The 22072-nt window shown below is 50.1% G+C and overlaps 1 protein-coding gene across 2 annotated transcripts in view; it reads right to left on the bottom strand.

Moving 5' to 3' along the window:
• The window catches only part of LOC144756287 (regulator of G-protein signaling 3-like), a 456864-nt gene that overhangs the window by 421485 nt on the left and 13307 nt on the right, over positions 1-22072 (bottom strand). The window contains exon 1 of one of the 2 annotated variants that reach the window (XM_078645948.1): positions 12350-12463. The exons of the other annotated variant lie outside the window; for it this stretch is intronic. The gene's annotated coding sequence lies outside the window, so the exon portion shown is untranslated. Of the gene's footprint in view, positions 1-12349; positions 12464-22072 lie in introns of those variants that run through there. 2 annotated transcript variants of the gene reach the window in all.

Genomic DNA, 22072 nt, shown 5'->3' with positions numbered 1-22072 from the left:
AGACAGGGGGAGGGGGCAGAGGGGGTGCGGTGTGGAGCAGGGAAGGGGTGCAGGTATGGGGAGGGGGCAGAGGGGGTGCGGTGTGGAGCAGGGAAGGGATGCAGGTATGGGGAGGGGGCAGAGGGGGGGCAGTGTGGAGCAGGGAAGGGATGCAGGTATGGGGAGGGGGCAGAGGGGGGGCAGTGTGGAGCAGGGAAGGGGTGCAGGTATGGGGAGGGGGCAGAGGGGGTGCGGTGTGGAGCAGGGAAGGGGTGCAGGTATGGGGAGGGGGCAGAGGGGGTGCGGTGTGGAGCAGGGAAGGGATGCAGGTATGGGGAGGGGGCAGAGGGGGGGCAGTGTGGAGCAGGGAAGGGGTGCAGGTATGGGGAGGGGGCAGAGGGGGGTGCGGTGGGGAGCAGGGAAGGGGTGCAGGTATGGGGAGGGGGCAGAGGGGGGTGCGGTGGGGAGCAGGGAAGGGTTGCAGGTATGGGGAGGGGGCAGAGGGGGGCGGTGTGGAGCAGGGAAGGGGTGCAGGTATGGGGAGGGGGGGCGGTGTGGAGCAGGGAAGGGGTGCAGGTATGGGGACGTGGCAGAGGGGGTGCGGTGTGGAGCAGGGAAGGGATGCAGGTATGGGGCAGGGGGAGGGGGCAGAGGGGGTGCGGTGGGGAACAGGGGCGGCGGCATGCCTCGGTTCCTGGTTGCCTGCAGGGGGGTGATGCTCAGGGGGCCTCATTTGCGCCGCTCTGCAGGTGATGTGTTTTCATAGTTTTGTCGCCGCCGCTGATGCAGGTTCTTGGGTACCAGCGGCGCAGGGAGGGGGGGGGGAGGGTGAGAAGCAAATGAAGGGAAGCCTTCCCAGTATCTACACTCCCGCGAGGCCTCTGCTGAACTCATTCCCATGCCCCCCCTTTTCCCATGGCTGGGGGCAGGAGTGGGGGGAGGACGACAATAACTCTCTCTAGCCCAGATCTCGGGCCCATTCATCAGCGGCGCTGCAGAGGCGGCCAGGATATCTAATGATAAACATCCGATGATCCATCACCCCCCTCGCACCTCCCCCTGCTCGATAGCGCAGCAGTAATGATGCTCGTCCTCCCACGAGCACACGTCTCACCGAGGGGCTGCCAGCAGCAGAGCCGTGCACTGTGTGGATGCTGCGAGCACAGCTCTTCCACTCGGGGTTTACACTACTTCCCTTCTTCCCTGAAAACAGCACGGACTCACATCCGTACGCTGCTCCACGCCCCCCTGCACAGCATGGACTCACAGCCGTACGCTGCTCCACCCCCCCTGCACAGCACGGACTCACAGCCGCACACTACTTCCACTCTCCCCTGCACAGCACGGACTCACAGCCGCACACTACTTCCACTCTCCCCTGCACAGCACGGACTCACAGCCGCACACTACTTCCACTCTCCCCTGCACAGCACGGACTCACAGCCGTACACCACTTCCACTCTCCCTTACACAGCACGGACTCACAGCCGTACACCACTTCCACTCTCCCTTACACAGCATGGACTCACAGCCGTACGCTGCTCCACTCCCCCTGCACAGCATGGACTCCCAGCCGTACGCTGTTCCACTCCCCCCTGCACAGCATGGACTCACAGCCGTACACCACTTCCACTCTCCTCTGCACAGCATGGACTCACAGCCGTACGCTGCTCCACTCCCCCTTACACAGCACGGACTCACAGCCGTACACCACTTCCACTCCCCCCTGCACACCATGGACTCACAGCCGTACACCACTTCCACTCTCCCCTGCACAGCATGGACTCACAGCCGTACGCTGCTCCACTCCCCCTTACACAGCACGGACTCACAGCCGTACACCACTTCCACTCTCCCTTACACAGCACGGACTCACAGCCGTAGGCTGCTCCACTCCCCGATGCACAGCATGGACTCACAGCCGTATACCACTTCCACTCTCCCCTGCACAGCATGGACTCACATCCGTACACTACTTCCACTCTCCCCTGCACAGCATGGACTCATAGCCGTACACTACTTCCACTCTCCCCTGCACAGCATGGACTCACAGCCGTACACCACTTCCACTCCCCCCCTGCACAGCATGGACTCACAGCCGTACACTACTTCCACCCTCCCCTGCACAGCATGGACTCACAGCCGTACGCTGCTCCACTCCCCCTTACACAGCACGGACTCACAGCCGTACACCACTTCCACTCTCCCTTACACAGCACGGACTCACAGCCGTAGGCTGCTCCACTCCCCCCTGCGTAGCATGGACTCACAGCCGTACACTACTACCACTCTCCCCTGCACAGCATGGACTCACAGCCGTACCCTGCTCCACTCCCCCTGCACAGCATGGACTCATAGCCGTACGCTGCTCCACTCCCCCCTGCACAGCATGGACTCACAGCCGTACACCACTTCCACTCTCCCCTGCACAGCATGGACTCACAGCCGTACGCTGCTCCACTCCCCCTTACACAGCACGGACTCACAGCCGTACACCACTTCCACTCCCCCCTGCACACCATGGACTCACAGCCGTATACCACTTCCACTCTCCCCTGCGCAGCATGGACTCATAGCCGTACGCTGCTCCACTCTCCCCTGCACAGCATGGACTCACAGCCGTACACTACTTCCACTTTCCCCTGCACAGCATGGACTCACAGCCGTACACTCCTTCCCCTCTTCCCTGCACAGCATGGACTCACAACCGTACGCTGCTCCACTCCCCCGCACAGCATGGACTCACAGCCGTATACCACTTCCACTCTCCCCTGCACAGCATGGACTCACATCCGTACACTACTTCCACTCTCCCCTGCACAGCATGGACTCACAGCCGTACACTACTTCCACTCTCCCCTGCACAGCATGGACTCACAGCCGTACACCACTTCCACTCCCCCCCTGCACAGCATGGACTCACAGCCGTATACTACTTCCACTCTCCCCTGCACATCATGGACTCACAGCCGCACACTACTTCCACTCTCCCCTGCACAGCATGGACTCACAGCCGTACACTATTTCCACCCTCCCCTGCACAGCATGGACTCACAGCCGTACGCTGCTCTACTCCCCCTTACACAGCACGGACTCACAGCCGTACACCACTTCCACTCTCCCTTACACAGCACAGACTCACAGCCGTAGGCTGCTCCAATCCCCCCTGCGTAGCATGGACTCACAGCCGTACACTACTACCACTCTCCCCTGCACAGCATGGACTCACAGCCGTACCCTGCTCCACTCCCCCTGCACAGCATGGACTCATAGCCGTACGCTGCTCCACTCCCCCCTGCACAGCATGGACTCACAGCCGTATACCACTTCCACTCTCCCCTGCGCAGCATGGACTCATAGCCGTACGCTGCTCCACTCTCCCCTGCACAGCATGGACTCACAGCCGTACACTACTTCCACTTTCCCCTGCACAGCATGGACTCACAGCCGTACACTCCTTCCCCTCTTCCCTGCACAGCATGGACTCACAACCGTACGCTGCTCCACTCCCCCTGCACAGCATGGACTCATAGCCCTATACCACTTCCACTCTCCCCTGCACAGCATGTACTCACAGCCGTACACTACTTCCACTCTCCCCTGCACAGCATGGACTCACAGCCTTACACTACTTCCCCTCTTCCCTGCACAGCATGGACTCACAGCCGTACACTACTTCCCCTCTTCCCTGCACAGCATGGACTCACAGCCGTACACTACTTCCACTCTCCCTTGCACAGCATGGACTCACTGCTGTATACCACTTCTACTCTCCCCTGCACAGCATGGACTCACAGCCGTACACTACTACCACTCTCCCCTGCACAGCATGGACTCACAGCCGTACACTACTTCCACTCTCCCCTGCACAGCATGGACTCACATCTGTACACTACTTCCACTCTCCCCTGCACAGCATGGACTCACAGCCGTACACTACTTCCACTCTCCCCTGCACAGCATGGACTCACAGCCGTACACCACTTCCACTCCCCCCTGCACAGCATGGACTCACAGCCGTATACTATTTCCAATCTCCCCTGCACAGCATGGACTCACAGCCGCACACTACTTCCACTTTCCCCTGCACAGCATGGACTCACAGCCGTACACTATTTCCACTCTCCCCTGCATAGCATGGACTCACAGCCGTACACTACTTCCACTCTCCCCTGCACAGCATGGACTCACTGCTGTATACCACTTCTACTCTCCCCTGCACAGCATGGACTCACAGCCGTACACTACTACCACTCTCCCCTGCACAGCATGGACTCACAGCCGTACCCTGCTCCACTCCCCCTGCACAGCATGGACTCATAGCCGTACGCTGCTCCACTCCCCCCTGCACAGCATGGACTCACAGCCGTATACCACTTCCACTCTCCCCTGCGCAGCATGGACTCATAGCCATACGCTGCTCCACTCCCCCCTGCACAGCATGGACTCACAGCCGTATACCACTTCCACTCCCCCCTGCACAGCATGGACTCACAGCCGTACACTCCTTCCCCTCTTCCCTGCACAGCATGGACTCACAACCGTACGCTGCTCCACTCCCCCTGCACAGCATGGACTCATAGCCCTATACCACTTCCACTCTCCCCTGCACAGCATGTACTCACAGCCGTACACTACTTCCACTCTCCCCTGCACAGCATGACTCACAGCCTTACACTACTTCCCCTCTTCCCTGCACAGCATGGACTCACAGCCGTACACTACTTCCCCTCTTCCCTGCACAGCATGGACTCACAGCCGTACACTACTTCCACTCTCCCTTGCACAGCATGGACTCACTGCTGTATACCACTTCTACTCTCCCCTGCACAGCATGGACTCACAGCCGTACACTACTACCACTCTCCCCTGCACAGCATGGACTCACAGCCGTACACTACTTCCACTCTCCCCTGCACAGCATGGACTCACATCTGTACACTACTTCCACTCTCCCCTGCACAGCATGGACTCACAGCCGTACACTACTTCCACTCTCCCCTGCACAGCATGGACTCACAGCCGTACACCACTTCCACTCCCCCCTGCACAGCATGGACTCACAGCCGTATACTATTTCCAATCTCCCCTGCACAGCATGGACTCACAGCCGCACACTACTTCCACTTTCCCCTGCACAGCATGGACTCACAGCCGTACACTATTTCCACTCTCCCCTACATAGCATGGACTCACAGCCGTACACTACTTCCACTCTCCCCTGCACAGCATGGACTCACTGCTGTATACCACTTCTACTCTCCCCTGCACAGCATGGACTCACAGCCGTACACTACTACCACTCTCCCCTGCACAGCATGGACTCACAGCCGTACCCTGCTCCACTCCCCCTGCACAGCATGGACTCATAGCCGTACGCTGCTCCACTCCCCCCTGCACAGCATGGACTCACAGCCGTATACCACTTCCACTCTCCCCTGCGCAGCATGGACTCATAGCCATACGCTGCTCCACTCCCCCCTGCACAGCATGGACTCACAGCCGTACACTACTTCCACTTTCCACTGCACAGCATGGACTCACAGCCGTACACTACCTCCCCTCTTCCCTGCACAGCATGGACTCACAACCGTACGCTGCTCCACTCCCCCCTGCACAGCATGGACTCATAGCCCTATACCACTTCCACTCTCCCCTGCACAGCATGTACTCACAGCCGTACACTACTTCCACTCTCCCCTGCACAGCATGGACTCACAGCCTTACACTACTTCCCTTCTTCCCTGCACAGCATGGACTCACAGCCGTACACTACTTCCCCTCTTCCCTGCACAGCATGGACTCACAGCCATACACTACTTTCCCCCTTCTCTGCACAACATGGACTCACAGCCGTACACTACTTCCCCTCTTCCCTGCACAGCATGGACTCACAACCGTACACTGCTCCACTCCCCCCTGCACAGCATGGACTAATAGCCCTATACCACTGCCACTCTCCCCTGCACAGCATGTACTCACAGCCGTACACTACTTCCCCTCTTCCCTGCACAGCATGGACTCATAGCCCTATACCACTTCCACTCTCCCCTGCACAGCATGTACTCACAGCCGTACACTACTTCCACTCCCCCCTGCACAGCATGGACTCACAGCCTTACACTACTTCCCCTCTTCCCTGCACAACATGGGCTCACAGCCTTACACTATGTCCCCTCTCCCCTGCACAGCATGGACTCACAGCCTTACACTACTTCCGCTCCCCACTGCACAGCATGGACTCACAGCCGTACACTACTTTCTCCCTTCACTGCACAGCATGGACTCACAGCCGTACCCTGCTCCACTCCCCCTGCACAGCATGGACTCATAGCCGTACGCTGCTCCACTCCCCCCTGCACAGCATGGACTCACAGCCGTATACCACTTCCACTCTCCCCTGCGCAGCATGGACTCATAGCCATACGCTGCTCCACTCCCCCCTGCACAGCATGGACTCACAGCCGTATACCACTTCCACTCCCCCCTGCACAGCATGGACTCACAGCCGTACACTACTTTCACTTTCCACTGCACAGCATGGACTCACAGCCGTACACTACCTCCCCTCTTCCCTGCACAGCATGGACTCACAACCGTACGCTGCTCCACTCCCCCCTGCACAGCATGGACTCATAGCCCTATACCACTTCCACTCTCCCCTGCACAGCATGTACTCACAGCCGTACACTACTTCCACTCTTCCCTGCACACCATGGACTCACAGCCTTACACAACTTTTCCTCTTCCCTGCACATCATGGTGTCACAGCCTTACACTACCTTTGTTCCCTCTCAACAGTATGGACTCTCAGCCTTACACTACCTTCATTCCACCCTACACAGCATGGACACAGAGCCGTACACTAACTTTGTTCCCACTGCACATCATGGACTCACAGCCTTACACCAGCCACGGCGGGTGGTAGGTGTAACTGCAGGGCGGTGACGTAGGGAGGGGGAGGGGCAGGGTGGGGGGTTGTAATGTATGGATTACGGACTTTAACAGGTAAGTAAACCTATAAATAAATAAAACGAATTTCGTTGCACGCACTGCGTGATGCAGTGCACACAACGAAATTCGTTTTATTTATTTATATGTTTACTTACCTGTTAAAACCCGTAATCCATACATTACAAGTCCCCATCCTGCCCCTCCCCCTCCCTACGTCACCGCCCTGCAGTTACACCTACCACCCGCCGTGGCTGCCTTACACTACCTTCATTCCACCTGCACAGCATGGACTCACAGCCTAACAGTACCCTTCCAGCTTCCCGGGGAAATGCCCGATGCCTGGTACGGTCAGTCGGGCCCTGCTCACAGCCTTACACTACATCTGCGCCCCCTGCACAGCATGGACTCACAGCCGTACACTACTTCCACTCTCCCCTGCACAGCATGGACTCACAGCCGTACACTACTTCCACTCTCCCCTGCACAGCATGGACTCACAGCCGTGCACCACTTCCACTCCCCCCTGCACAGCATGGACTCACAGCGCATACTACTTCCACTCTCCCCTGCACAGCATGGACTCACAGCCGCACACTACTTCCACTCTCCCCTGCACAGCATGGACTCACAGCCGTACACTATTTCCACTCTCCCCTGCACAGCATGGACTCACAGCCGTACACTACTTCCACTCTCCCCTGCACAGCATGGACTCACAGCCGTACGCTGCTCCACTCCCCCCTGCACAGCATGGACTCACAGCTGTACATTACTACCACTCTCCCCTGCACAGCATGGACTCACAGCCGTACCCTGCTCCACTCCCCCTGCACAGCATGGACTCATAGCCGTACGCTGCTCCACTCCCCCCTGCACAGCATGGACTCACAGCCGTATACCACTTCCACTCTCCCCTGCACAGCATGGACTCACAGCCGTACACTACTTCCACTTTCCCCTGCACAGCATGGACTCACAGCCGTACACTACTTCCCCTCTTCCCTGCACAGCATGGACTCACAACCGTACGCTGCTCCACTCCCCCTGCACAGCATGGACTCATAGCCCTATACCACTTCCACTCTCCCCTGCACAGCATGTACTCAGAGCCGTACACTACTTCCACTCTCCTCTGCACAGCATGGTCTCACAGTGTAAAACTAGCTCCTTACCCTCACTCTACAGTTTGGACTCACAGCTCGTGCTCTCCTGCCTAAACAAGACCCACCACACAAGGAACAATTTGACTGCCTGCTTGACCTAAATCGCTAATTAAATGAAAGTCAACTGTCTCAAGCTCAACACCCATAAACAGAAGACACCCCTGCCCAAAACTCATTCCCAGAACCTGGGGGTCATCATTGACAGCAAACTTGACATAACTGCACAAGTCTAGGCCTCACGTCACCAACAAGCTGGACCACGGGAACACCCTCCACGCCAAGATCACCACGGGAACACCCTCCACGCCAGGATCACCAAGCTACACACTAAAAGACTCCGAACCATCCAGAACTTAGCAGTCAGACTCATCCTCAGCCTCCCACTCAAAAACTCACATCACTCCACCCCTCAGGGAGCTTCACTGGTTCCATACACACAAATGCTCTCAATTCAAAGTCCTCACTCACACATTTGAAGGCACTACACAACATTGGCCACGCCTACCTAAACAGCTGCATTTACTTCCACCAACCACGCCACAATCAGTTCTCTGGAAAATGACATCATACTTTGACACAAAAGAAGAAAAACAGAGTAGTTAATAAAGAGCATGGAGGGGGAGACCTAGTGCTTTCGGTTGAGGAGTTCTGACTCCAAATGTGTTTGATGGTTTCTATGGGAATAGAAGTGCAGCTCTTTGTTACGCTGATATGAGTGCTGGGTATGTCCCAGGTCCCAGTTAATCTAGGATACAGGGCACCCTGAGTCCCATTGTCTCTCGAGGTGAAGGCTGCGCAGTGGGTGATTGCACACACGTGTTCCCCAGAGATGGGATACTAATGTAGGGGTGGGTGTAGTTCACGAAGTAGCGCTACGCGAAGCTACGCGAAGTGCACTTCGCAATACGCGAACTTCACGTAGCACTACGCGAGCTGCGTAGTAGCATGTTCGCACTGTGCAAGATGCATTTTCAATGATTGCACAGTGCGAACAAGTATCCGGCACTGTGCAATCATTGAAAATGGCATCTTGCACAGTGCGAGCTGTAGTTTTCTGCCGCTCGAGTAGATTTTTACTCGAGCTGCAGCTTTCTCAATGCGAACTGGTAGTTTCTCATCGCAAGTGGTCGCGAGCATGCACGACCACTCGCAATGAGAGACCTGACCTCCCCGCGTTGAGAGTCTCGCCAGGATATCATTTTGCTTGCTCGCGGTCGCGAACATGACGTTGAGGACCGCGAACAAGCAAAAAACGACCGCTGCACTACGCTACGCTGCGCTACGCAAACTTTGCAATCTACGCGAGCGTAGCGTAGTGCTTCGCCCAGGGTTAATAACATGCAAACCTCCATGCACAGAGCTCCTCCCTGTGTTGTTATGTCTTGTGTATTTGTAAAGCGAGCTTTCACCCAGAAGAGGACACTGGCATCTTAGCCTCTCTGACCCTCGGCTGACCCCCGGCTGGGATTATTCGAAGAGCCAGGTCTTCCAGAGAACTGATTGTGCTGAACAATTCAGTGCCAAACACTGATTCTGACTTGTACAGGCCCACCTGCTCCTGAACCTAAAAACAAGTACCAATGGTGTGCTTTCTGGCATCTGCAGGGATTTGTGAGGGGTAAGGTTAACATATTACTTCTACCCCATGATATTGTGATTTATCAGGGGCGATAAATAACACATCGACTCGAAATCAGGGCCCAACTCGTAATCAGAGCCGTAGTGGGACTCCAGCTGACAGCCGACTTTGCCACTGTGGCTCTGGGCCTGCCCCACATAACCGGGAAGAGTGGGCTTCCAGCCCTTGGAAACTTACAACCAACTCTTATGAATCGTTAGGAGAACCATAGGCAGACAGAAAGACACACAGACAGACACAGAAGACAGTGCTCCAGTCCGAACTGGCACACATGGTGCTGGAGAATGTGAGAAACGAAGGCAGTGGAGATGAGCTCCGCTCACATCACGAAGGAGCTAGGCGCTTTTCTGAGCCTTTGGGTACCAGTTTTAGAGATATGAAGGCTAACCATTGGGGCATAACATCCCCACATGAGCTCCGAGGAGGTTCGACTGATGATGCAGTCTCTTTTCATTTGATGACTGTAAAGGGATGTGTACAATATCAGTACCTCCTCGTCTCTACAGTAATAACTAATGAACATTCTGCTCCCACAGAAACTCCAAGCAAAAGTTAACATACTAGTCTCCCTATCCCTCCAATATGGCCGCCAGTGGCTACAACCAATCAGATAAAAGGATACATCAGCCAGAGCACCACCTGTAAACAAAGCCATATACATGAAGCCACAACAAAGGGCAGGAGGGAAGGGACACTATACTGTGGAAAGGAGGACTAGGGATCGTAGTAATGAAGATTACCGGTAAGTAACCGGGGCATTATATCACATCCTATGCTCTGAGTGGAGGACGTATAGGGATGGTTGACATTTAATGGTGACTCATTTACGGTGTACCTTCCGTTCAGAGCATGGTTGTTCACTATATGATTAGTGTGTTCCATCACTGAGATGTATAAAAAAATATAAGAAAAGAAACTGTCATGCACTAGGTGTATATCATACAACAGAAGATGAATGTTTTTGCAACAAAAAAACTGATGCAAAGTAGGCTCGAACAAAATGTATTTTATGCCGACGTAATCTAGAGTAATTTCTGCAATTTTCGCTTCATACTTGATATATGAAATGCCTAAGATTATGCCAAATTGCTTAACAGATTTTGTTTACGTATAAATCTTTTCCGAGGAGCACGGGAATAACGCTAATGAACAGTGTTGTTCACATTTTGTGTGATTTTGCACTATTTCTTTAGTGCAAATTCCAGACCACGTTCAAGAAGAACATTAGGGTGCATTTCATGCAAAAAAAAGATCATGATTGAAATGCCATACTGAACGTTCATGTAACAACTAAATAATGCGTAATTTCGTGTACTTTTTTGGGGTATTTCGCGTATCGAAAGAAATTATGCGAAATTAACCTGATTTCGCCACGGTCTATTGCAGGAAACAGCTGCGTAAACAACAACCGCACCACAAGAAACGCAACCTGAAAACCCACTTGCCGAACTAAACCAAAAGCGTATTTCAAAGGAAACGGGATCTAGAAATCGATGGCTGGAAAGCAAACAATCTGAAAGGCAATAATGTGTTCATTAAACAGAAGCAATCAATATCCCAAGACTAAAGCCAATTCAGAAGAGCAGCAAAGCAATCGATGCATCTGGAAGGAATGCCCACGAGCCAATTTACAAGATGTTTCTCCAAAGGAAACAACTTAAAGAAAAGAACTGAGCTAATGCAGCGAGTTAAAAATAAAAAAGGCTTTGAAAAACAAGGTGCTATTTTTATTTAGCTCGGAGCCGGGTTACAGGCCATGTCAGTGGGATCAGAGGTGGAGGAAGTCTGACATGATGTTAAATCAATCTTGAATTTTGAGCCAACAGCAAAATACACACTGGGTGTCCCTCTTTCGATTACAGGTTCAGGGCTCCACTTCCCAGCAGCCTTCGCGCTATTGGCTGCAAAACTAGGACTGGCTGAAAGACACCCTCATCATGACATGGAGCAGTTGGCCTCAGCATTTGGGGATGTGGCAGACATGAGTCCGCTGCCTGCCTGTGGGAGACCTCAAAAAATCCCAGACCCTAAACAAATATATGTTAACTTGATGTGTAGTATTTCATACTGTCATTGGAGCTAATAATAGCTGGCAAACTTCCTAGGGCCATGTGTGACTAGTTGGGCCAGTACTGTATTTTCTTATATTTTACTGTCTTGTAGACTTATTTATCCCGGTGTAAAACTAGAACTACAAGTCCCAGAATTCTAAGAAGAAAAATAATCTTACCAGGGCTTTCCATTTTCTGATCATTGTCAGTCTAAATATTTCAATTGAACAGCATCCGAACTGCAGTTCCCAGACTGCATTGGTTTGTTAAATGAATGTCCAGGTCCAATAACATGGTGCTCCGGTGACGTGAGGGTCACCTGCTAACCCGAATACAGGACTCAGCGTCAACTAACTCATGGTTACCAGGTGACTCCAGGTCAGCGGGGGCGGGCCCCAGTCCTGAGTTTTCTTCAGAGACCATTGCTTCCAGGTGTGTTCAGATGCATTTGTAGGTTAACCGTTCTAAGTGTCCATCAAGGTCACGCCGTCATCTGTAAATACACGTGTGAATATGTCAATAACACCCTGACGTTAGCCCTCCTGCTTTCTAGGCCGCCTTACCTGTGTGTCTCGCCCCCATGGTTACCGCTAACTCCGGGCTGCACGTGACATACACCTGTCCTGACTCACTGCATCATCGCCAGACCCCCGAGCGTCATAACAGGCGTGCGACGCCCACGTCATACCGCCTAGCGCCGTGAAGTGGCCCGAGAGGAAACGCTGAGCACGTCACGACACTAAAAGCCACAGACCGTAGGGTTTCCGCTTCTCTCGTGTCTGCGGCTTGTGTTTGGCGTCCAGGCCACGGGAGCTGCAAACTGAACAGAAAGGTTCGTAAAAATGCACTTTGTGTCACTTGTAGAAACAGAGAATTCTTTAAGAGTTGAGCTCTGCTAACCTCTCATTCATATTTTTTTAGTTTGAAAACACCCATACTGCAGTATTGCCTGGTGACGTTTTGGTTGTTTTGTTTAATTAAAAATTGTGAAAGTCTCTGAGCCGAGCCTTCTAGCAGCTTCGGTGCAATGCAGCCCTCCCACAGAGGCCTCAAGCCTTCCAGGTCCGTGGGAGTTTACTGTGTCCAGGCCGGGTTTTTCCTTGGCATCCTGGGCCTTATAGTTCTTATCGTATAAGGACATAAACAAATCCCAATATGTATATAAAAAAATCCGGCCTGGATGAGGTACCCAGGCATGGACCTGGGAAACCCGAGGGATGTGAGGGTCGTGTCACAGTGCTTCAGGGGGGCGCACACGATTTTTTTTCCTTTCGATTTCTTCCTTTCTCTGTCCGTAGTAATGAGGGCCACTCACGAGTCACTCACTGACTACCGCTCTGGACCACATGAAACGTTTTGATCAGCAGCGTCCCACCCTGCTGGAGCAGCGCCTGCCCCCGCCTTGGGTGCACGTGGTTTAATTGCATCAGACCCATAGCAGAGCTCTCGAGGTCCACGCGGGAGTAACTCGCCCTGTCCAAGTGTTTTCTTTGCGCTATGACATTTGCAGGCTGTCTGCGCCCATTAAACCAGAACTACAAGTCCCAGAATGCAAAACAAAATCTGGACTGGAAGCTCTACTAAGGTGTGAAACTGTGACACTTTGAGAACCTTAGCGAGGTCGCGCCGAGCCAGTTTCAGAGCAATTCACGTTTCCAAGGTCACCCAGTCCCGGTTTCTTCTTTGCATCCTGGGATATGTAGTCCTTATTTTATAATGCAATAAACGAGGCTATAATTATAGATTGCAAAGTAAAAACCTGGAGCGAATGAGCTGTTCATGCGTGGAAAAATAGAGCTGGAGTCCCTGTCTCCCATCACTGCCGGCAAACCCCCTGCACGTTCCTAACTTTCACAAAGATTACCCCACGCATCAACATGGTACTGCCCTAAACGCGAGCTTGATTTACTGCACTGGAATATGTTTGTCAATTGCTGTTTTAGACTATACCAATTGCATTCTGGGACATGTAGTTTCATATTCCCCCTCATGTGTATGGGTCCTAGTATGAGAAGTAATATTAGGAAAGCAAGGTCTGGATGACAATGTAACAGCATACGCGAAATCACTTCACAGCTAGAAAGCACTGTAACTAACGTCATGGCATTCACAAAATTCCTAACCCTGGTCCGACCCACAATTCAGTGTTCCAAAGAAATCTGTGACCTGCCTGTCACTCACGGCAAGGAGTGATTAAATGAGCATTGGCAAAGCCAATAGATCTTAAATTTTAGTCCTTACTAATACATTTTTAAAAACCTGTTGCAAAGGAAAAAAATATTGTTTTCTGTATAAAATTCATTTATAAGAAAAATAGTTTGTGTGATTACTCAGGGTACTATGTAGATATGAAATAGTCTCTCATGATGCGCAATGTCAGTATTCCATGGGAAGCAGAACATTACACTAAACAGCCTATAGCAAGAGGTGAGAGAGCAATGTGACTCAGGGGTTAGAGGCGGCAGACCCGGAAGCTGAGATCGGTCCTGGACCAGGGTTCAATTCCCCGCCTCGGCGGGTCTTGGGCTCAAAAATTCCACGGACTCGATAATTCTCGTTCCGGTGCCTACTCGACTCACGGGTTCACACTCTGCGACTCTGGGCAATAGCTTGGTTAATCTCCACTACGGCCCCTCGCGGCGGGATGCCTGGCTTTCACCTTGTGAAATACCCTGCTGGGGTTATCTCACAGGGGAATACCAGGACGGGTTTCCAAGGCAAGCGCCTTGATGCCTTCGGGTGATACGTGCGCTATATAAATCGCAATACATTTACATTTACAATGCTCCTCTGAGGTGAGTCAAAGGCAACTCTATGTGGTCAATAGGTCATACAGATGTTGTGCTGTCAATCCAGAAGTTAACAAAGGTACTTTGTAATTCCAGGACTGTCCTTTAAATGACTGCATTCAGAGTATGACCATGCACAGTTGTCAAACAGCGGCGGGTCATGTGCGAAACATTGCTTTCTTCGCCCTAAGTTGGCAGGGTATGCCCAGACGTCGGTCCCTGCTCACTTTGCCACTGGATTCAAGCTAGCCTGGCTGATGACGGCTGATTAGCCAGAAACCGGTCCCAGGATGCTTGTTTCCGGTCCAGGGAAGACATGGCTTGGCAGTTCGGGATGGACTGTTCCCATGAGGCACAGGGTCAGACTGATTTGCATATGGCCATGTCTGAAGTGGGGTGGTGGAGTGAGCTAAAGAATGATGATGGATTAAACCCAGATCAATTTACTGGGGGCGAGTGCTTGCAATGTTCAACACTCCATCCATCATTCCCTTTGGTTTTGCTATGGGTTTTGCTATGTGCGAAACCTCAGTCAAAGTCAAGGTTTTAGCTTTTTGCACTTTGCATGTTGGGATTTTGAGTCCCTGCTTACACTCCTAAAAGTGAAACTCCAGGTCCCACAATGCACTTTGATGTTGGCTATGATGAAAGTGTCACAGAGGAGAACTGTGCAGACTCGGTTTAACACTCTTAAAGTCACATTGAGTGCCTCAATGTGTGGGGCACTCTTTTAGTGCCTGGCGAAATAACGATACAGCTGGTGCTTTATTACGCAAGGTGGTATCTGAGTTGGAGAGGTCAGAGTTGGGCACACCATGCAACTTCAACATTTGCAAACCTGAAAACTGCATATTTTGCCTCTTTCTAACCTCTTAAATTAATCTAAATTTTGCTCTGTTTCTTTTTGTGAAATTTGCTCTAGTGAAGAACTTTCAAGCCTGAGACATCTGCTTTACTAGTAACTTCAGTTTTGGTGCAAACTCCTGTGCACTTCTTCTGATAGAGGCCGGGTAGTCTTCTGTGTTATTTTTTATATTGCTGAGTTACATAGCCCGAACTCGACCCGAAGGTATTGGAGCGCTTTACGTGAGCTCAGGTTATGTTACACAAGGACACATTCAGGCACGGAGAGATTAAGTGATTTGCCTAGAATTTGCCCAGTGCTTTGCTCGGTCATGTGGGAATCTCAGTTTCAATCTTAACATTGTGATTATAGGCTCAAAACTAATCCCAGCATGCAAAGTGCCGTTGGTTAAAAGCCGGGCCTGGCTGAGGGTGTCACACATGACATGGACCCTCGGCACCTGTGCTCTGTTACCTTTCATGTCAGACTAATGGCTGTTCTCCTTGGTATTCACTGAAGACGTGAACCTCCGATGGCAATGTGTATGTGTCATTGTATATATGATTCATAAACAGCTGTCAAACAGAGGCAGCGGGGAGACCCTCAGAAACCCACACAAATTACACAGAAAGGACCCTACTGCACTTAGGACTCTGCAAGTACTCCCATCTCCAGTGGAAGCGGGTACTCACCTCTCTGACCCACTGACAGTACTCTGACTAGAACTGGAGTGTTTATTCAATGCCCCAATGTGTTACAGGTACTCCCATCTCCAGTGGGACGGGTTACTCACCTCTCTGGGCCACTGACAGTACTCTGACCTGCACTGGAGTGTTTACTCACCGTTGTATTGTATTCACTCACTCTTACAAGGTATAGCAAGAGAGTATTTACTAACTCATAATGTACTACAAGGGAGTATGTATTCACTTTATAAGGTATATCAAGTCAGTATTTACTCACTTTTGTAAGATACTGTAAGAGTATTTACTAACACGTATCATGTACTGCAAGAGAGTATGTATATATTCACAAAATGGGGTCGCACACTGCTAATACACCAGCGGGATCGCCCCTAAGGACCATGGTAATTGTAGTACCGTTTTCTGCGATGCATCTTCTTTCGAATTCTCGCATATCTTCAAATATTCGCCATCCCTGTACACGTGTTTCGGGGTATTTACCCCTCGTCAGCAGGGATTAGGTTATCTTCTGGGGTTGCTGCGTGCTGACAAATATTACCAGGTATAGTACCACACAAAGGCACGCAGGTGCGGGATCCCGAGCTCATCAGCTCACGGCTCCAAGGAGCATAAACATTCACAAAATGGGGTCGCACACTGCTAATACACCAGCGGGATCGCCCCTAAGAACCATGGTAATTGTAGTACCGTTTTCTGCGATGCATCTTCTTTCGAATTCTCGTGTATCTTCAAATCTTCGCCATCCCTGTACACATGTGGTACTATACCTGGTAATATTTGGCAGCACGCAGCAACCCCAGAAGATAGCCTAATCCCTGGTGACGAGGGGTAAATACCCTGAAACACGTGTACAGGGATGGCAAAGATTTGAAGATACGCGAGAATTCGAAAGAAGATGCATCGCAGAAAACGGTACTACAATTACCATGGTCCTTAGGGGCGATCCCGCTGGCGTATTAGCAGTGTGCGACCACATTTTGTGAATGTTTATGCTCCTTGGAGCCGTGAGCTGACGAGCTCGTGATCCCGCACCTACGTGCCTTTGTGTGGTACTATACCTGGTAATATTTGGCAGCACGCAGCAACCCCAGAAGATATCCTAATCCCTGCTGACGAGGGGTAAATGCCACGAAACACGTGTAGAGGGATGGCGAAGATTTGAAGATACGCGAGAGTTCGAAAGAAGATGCATCGCAGAAAACGGTACTACAATTACCATGGTCCTTAGGGGCGATCCCGCTGGTGTATTAGCAGTGTGCGGCCCCATTTTGTGAGAGTATGTATATAGCAAGGCATTATATACTAACTTTTGTAAGGTACTGAAGGAGAGTCTTTACTCACTGTTGTAAGGCATTGCAAGATAGTATTTACTCACTTTTTTGTAAGGCACTGCAAGAGTCTTCACTCTTTACTCCCGTGTAAGGTATAGCAAAGCAGTTTTTACTACCTCTTGTAGTGGTACTGCAGAAGGGTCTTTACTCACTGTTGTATAGAAAGACAGTATTTACTAACTCTTGTAAGACAGTGCAGGAGAGTATTTACTCAATATTGTGCCGTATAGCAAGGCAGTTTTAGTACCTCTTGTAGCGGAACTTCAGAAGAGTCTTTACTCACTGTTATGCGGTATAGCAAGACAGTATACTCTCACTTTTGCAAGGTATTGCAAGAGAGTATTTACTCACTCTTGTAAGGCACTGATGCAAGAGTATTTACTCTCTGTTTTAAGGTGTAGCAACGCAGTATTTCCTATATTGTGTAAGGTACTGCAAGAGTATTCACTGGTGTAAGGTACAGCAAGGCAGCATTTACTACCTCTTGTAAGGTACTGTAAGAATATTTACTAACTGATGTAAGGTATAGCAAGGCAATATTTACCTACTCTTGTAAGATACTGCAGTGGAGTATTTACTCAGTTGTGAGGTAATGCTAGGGAGTATTACCTCAGTGTTGTAAGGTATACCAAGTCAGTATTTACTAACCTTTGTAAGGTACTGCAGGAGAGCATCAACTCACTGCTGTAAGGTACTGCAAGCCCCTTCAGCTGCAACCCGAGGGCCTACTCAATACCCAAGGTATCCAGTTCCAAGTGACTGTCAAAACTCACCCTTTTAATGTCCTGCAGGGGAGCATTTACTCGCTGGTGTCAGCTACTGCAAGCCCTCTTACCTACAACATTAGCTGTAGGTAAGAGGGCGCCACAGACATCTGCAATGGATAAGTGAGTGGATGCATGGAAATGAGTTCTGAAGAGCAAGGATACCCCGAAATGGGAGTCTTGGCGCTCGAGCTGGAGCACACAGAAACCGGTTCATTACTAGGAAACAGCCAATGCCTTAATTTTCGACAAAACGAGGACTGGTCCATGAAAGGTAGGATTTAACCCCTTCGCTGCGGGGGTTAATTTCCCGCTGTTCTGAGGGGGAGGGGGCGGGCACGGCGCCCACATGCTCATGACGAGCTGAGCTCGTCATGAGGCACAGCGCTCCTGTGCTCATGACGAGCTCAGCTCGTCACAGGTGCATTACCTGCCGTGGAACGCTCAGCACAGCAGGGGAATTATCCCCGCGTGTGAGCGTTCCACGGCTCATGACGAGCTGAGCTCGTCATGAGCACCGGAGCGCCGTGGCTCATGACGAGCTCAGCTCGTCATGAACATGGAAGAGGTTAAGGGGAGAGGCAAGCACAGGGGGCGGCTGGCTAAATCTTGGAACTTGGAGAGGGTTAGCTGATGCAGGTTGTAGGAACCTTCAAGGAATGGAGGAACAAAGGGCACGTGTCTAAAGAGTCATGCGTCAAATGCCATATGCCTTAAAGACTGATCACAGACCTCAAGACACCGAAGCAGATGATGTAGCCGACCTGTAATGGGGGAGCCCTGAAACAAGGCGGGCAGCACTATTTTGCACCAGTTAAAGGCGCAGGGGGAAAGGCAGGGATTCCCAAGGAGAAAGTGTTACAGAAACCATTTTTTGAGGATTTCTTTTTCTGCAGTTTTATATAGCGCTTGTTTGGCTCTAAGGCATCGGAGCACTTTACGTGAACACCAGATTACATTACACAAGGTCAGATTTTTTTTAAGGCACAGGGAGAATAACAGCCGGATTTTAGATCTCGGCGGACGGGTTACCCAATCATAACAGTGACAAACATCCATTCCGCTGAGATAGGAATTGCATTGGATACAATGGGATTTATATTTCGGTGGACAAGATATTCGTTACTGTTGTGACGGACTAACCTGTCTGCCGAGATCTAAATCAAGCCCGAAGTGATTTGCCCAGAATCACACGCAGTTGAGGTGACGCTGGGACTCGAACCTGGTTCCCCAGTTTTAATGTCGGCTGTACAAGCGGTGAGGCCACATCAACTCTCCTACAATCTGTAGACAATAAATAGGCTTTACTGTTTTTAGTTTCAATTTTTATAAATTCTGTTGGAGTTTTCAAGTGATTTCAATACCTTAAAAAAACAGTGGTTACACATTTTCGCACCATTAAAAACAACAGAAACCGTGTTTCTCCGGTGTTTATGGAACTTTTTGCTTTTATTTTTGCGTGCTTCCTGCACGGATAGTGCATGGTATATAGACAGTGTACGTACAGTGTATACGAGGTCCAAATGCATTTTTACAAATCAAATTTATCGAAGTACACCATACAGTACTTCTTCAGTGAGTCTTTGGTCATGCACGCTCACTCTTTCCTTCTCATGTAAACGTTTATCTGTGAAAAGTCCCTCTCAACATTGACACTTGAGACGGTCTACGCCAAAGCAGCCAGTACACAATTTGCTAACTCTGGCCACTGACAGAGCTTTCCATGCCAATTCCGGTGCATCTGAAGGTTGTGATTCTCTGCTACAGGTTCTACTACATATGCGTTGAACTGGACGCATATGCCCTCAGAGTTACTGAAGCAGTCAAAAATGAGACAGCACTTTTGAAACCCCGGGCAAAATTTCCCCTTAACGGAAGGGATCTAAAGCTTGTGCAGAGTACCACAGTGAGGCTTCATTGACTTCAAATGCCATAGTTGGTGAAGGGCTATTTCTCGTACATTGTAAAATAAAGTTCCTGAATTGCTCCTCAACATTTCTTTGCTTACCAAGTGGCAAGCACTCTAACATGGAACATGTTGCAGTGCCAAAGTCACTAAAAGTGTCACCCAGCTTACTCTCAAGGAGATGTGTCACATCTACACAAATTATGCTGAACACTTGGCAGACAAGGGTGTTTTCAGACTCTAGGTTTTTTTAATATCCACTACAGCAGTCATGCTTTCCTGTAAAAATCTAAGAATGCAGTAGAGTGTAATTTTTTTCACATCACTCTCAATATGCGACTGAAGATCCTCACATTTTTAGCCTCTGGCATCATCACTCCGCAAAAGTGGTTGCCACTTCTATAATATAGTATTCATGGCCTCGAGGACTGCGAACCACCAGCTAAGTGACACAGTTGGGATCACTCTCTTTGATGCCACACAAAATGAGAAATATTTGTGTTTTAGTTCCCACGCATAACAAAACAGTGCACCAGAATGGACTAAAAAGTCAATAGCATTCTTTATTAACTCTGAAGATTGTAAAGATGCTTTCAGCATACCATCTAGCAAGTAGCCAGGACCTCTTAAGGGAAGCGCTTCAGCTCAGGTATCGATTTTGTCAGGTCATCACACAACGTTTTCATATACGTAGCTGAATCACTGCAAATACAAACAATATCACTCCAATCTTTGTTGAACTTGGTAAGAACTTTTTGCAGCAGCATTTCAAGTGACACTGCGTTCCATGTTTTCCAAAGGTCTGGTGTCATGTTTTCACGAGTATCCTAGATGCTTTGTGACTGCCCTCTTTTAATATATACCTGTCACTATACCTTGAACTGAATGTCTAAAGCCTGGGGTGTTTTGCAATTCACCTACTATCAATACCGACTCACTAGAAAAGGGGGCTGATGTATCAAGGGTTTTTACCTATTCCCTGTGGGTAAATATGATGGTACATATTGGGAAAGATTCTTATGAAACCTACATTTTTCCTATCAGTGAAAGACTCAAATGTAGCCAAAAAATCAAATATGTTTGAGATATTTCCTGATTCTCTACAGTTCATAAAATAAATAAACACCTTAAACATGCTTCTAACCCTGTATCGTTAGACCAAAGACCACAAAACTGAAAAAGGATGAAGAAACAATATTTCAGTGACATCCCTAAAAAAAATTCGAGCAGAACAATGTTAGCCCAGTCTTTCTTACTGCTACATTATATAACAAAGTTACATTGTATTAGCCCATTCAGGAAGACATATAAATTACTCTTTCACGCTCCTTTTCATTTCTTTGAATGACATTTAGTTTGTGGTTGTGCAGGTTTTTTTCCCAGTGTTTATATGTTTACACTGGTGAGGGCTGTTTCCCTTCCATTGGGGTTTTATCAGTTATTATAAGTTTAAATCTAAAACCGGACAGCCTAACAATAAAGGAGAAACCTTGTAAAGGATGTGAATATTAAAAAATATACCAATGGCACCTTATAAACTTTTCTCACAATTGATGAGGTGTCTAAAATCGCACCTAGATCATGAGTGGTGGAGAAGAGGGAGGAGAAGCCGAGCTGGTGAGGTCACAAGGATGAGGTTGAAACGGAAGGGGAACCTCTAAACCACAATACCTCTGTCTCTTCACCGTTCAACTTCAAAGAAGTAAGTGTCATCCAGAAGCAACTGCAGTCATGGAAAACAGCACCTTAGTTGACACTTCCTTTAACAGAGACCCACCCCGCCCCCTTTAAGAGACCATCATTAACCACTTGGATGCTAAGGCATGTCCAACGATTTCAATGTAATTTCCATTGAAATGAATGGGCGCTCCATGACGAGCTGAGCTCGTCATCCGCATGGAAGGGGTTAAAGGATGCAGGGATCTGTGTGTCATGAGCAGAGGACATG

The sequence above is a fragment of the Lissotriton helveticus genome, chromosome 5_1 (genome assembly GCF_964261635.1).
Source record: "Lissotriton helveticus chromosome 5_1, aLisHel1.1, whole genome shotgun sequence".
Lineage (NCBI taxonomy): Eukaryota > Metazoa > Chordata > Amphibia > Caudata > Salamandridae > Lissotriton > Lissotriton helveticus.
The sequence above is the reverse complement of the archived record's forward strand: the minus strand, read 5'-3'. Positions and strand labels throughout refer to the sequence as shown.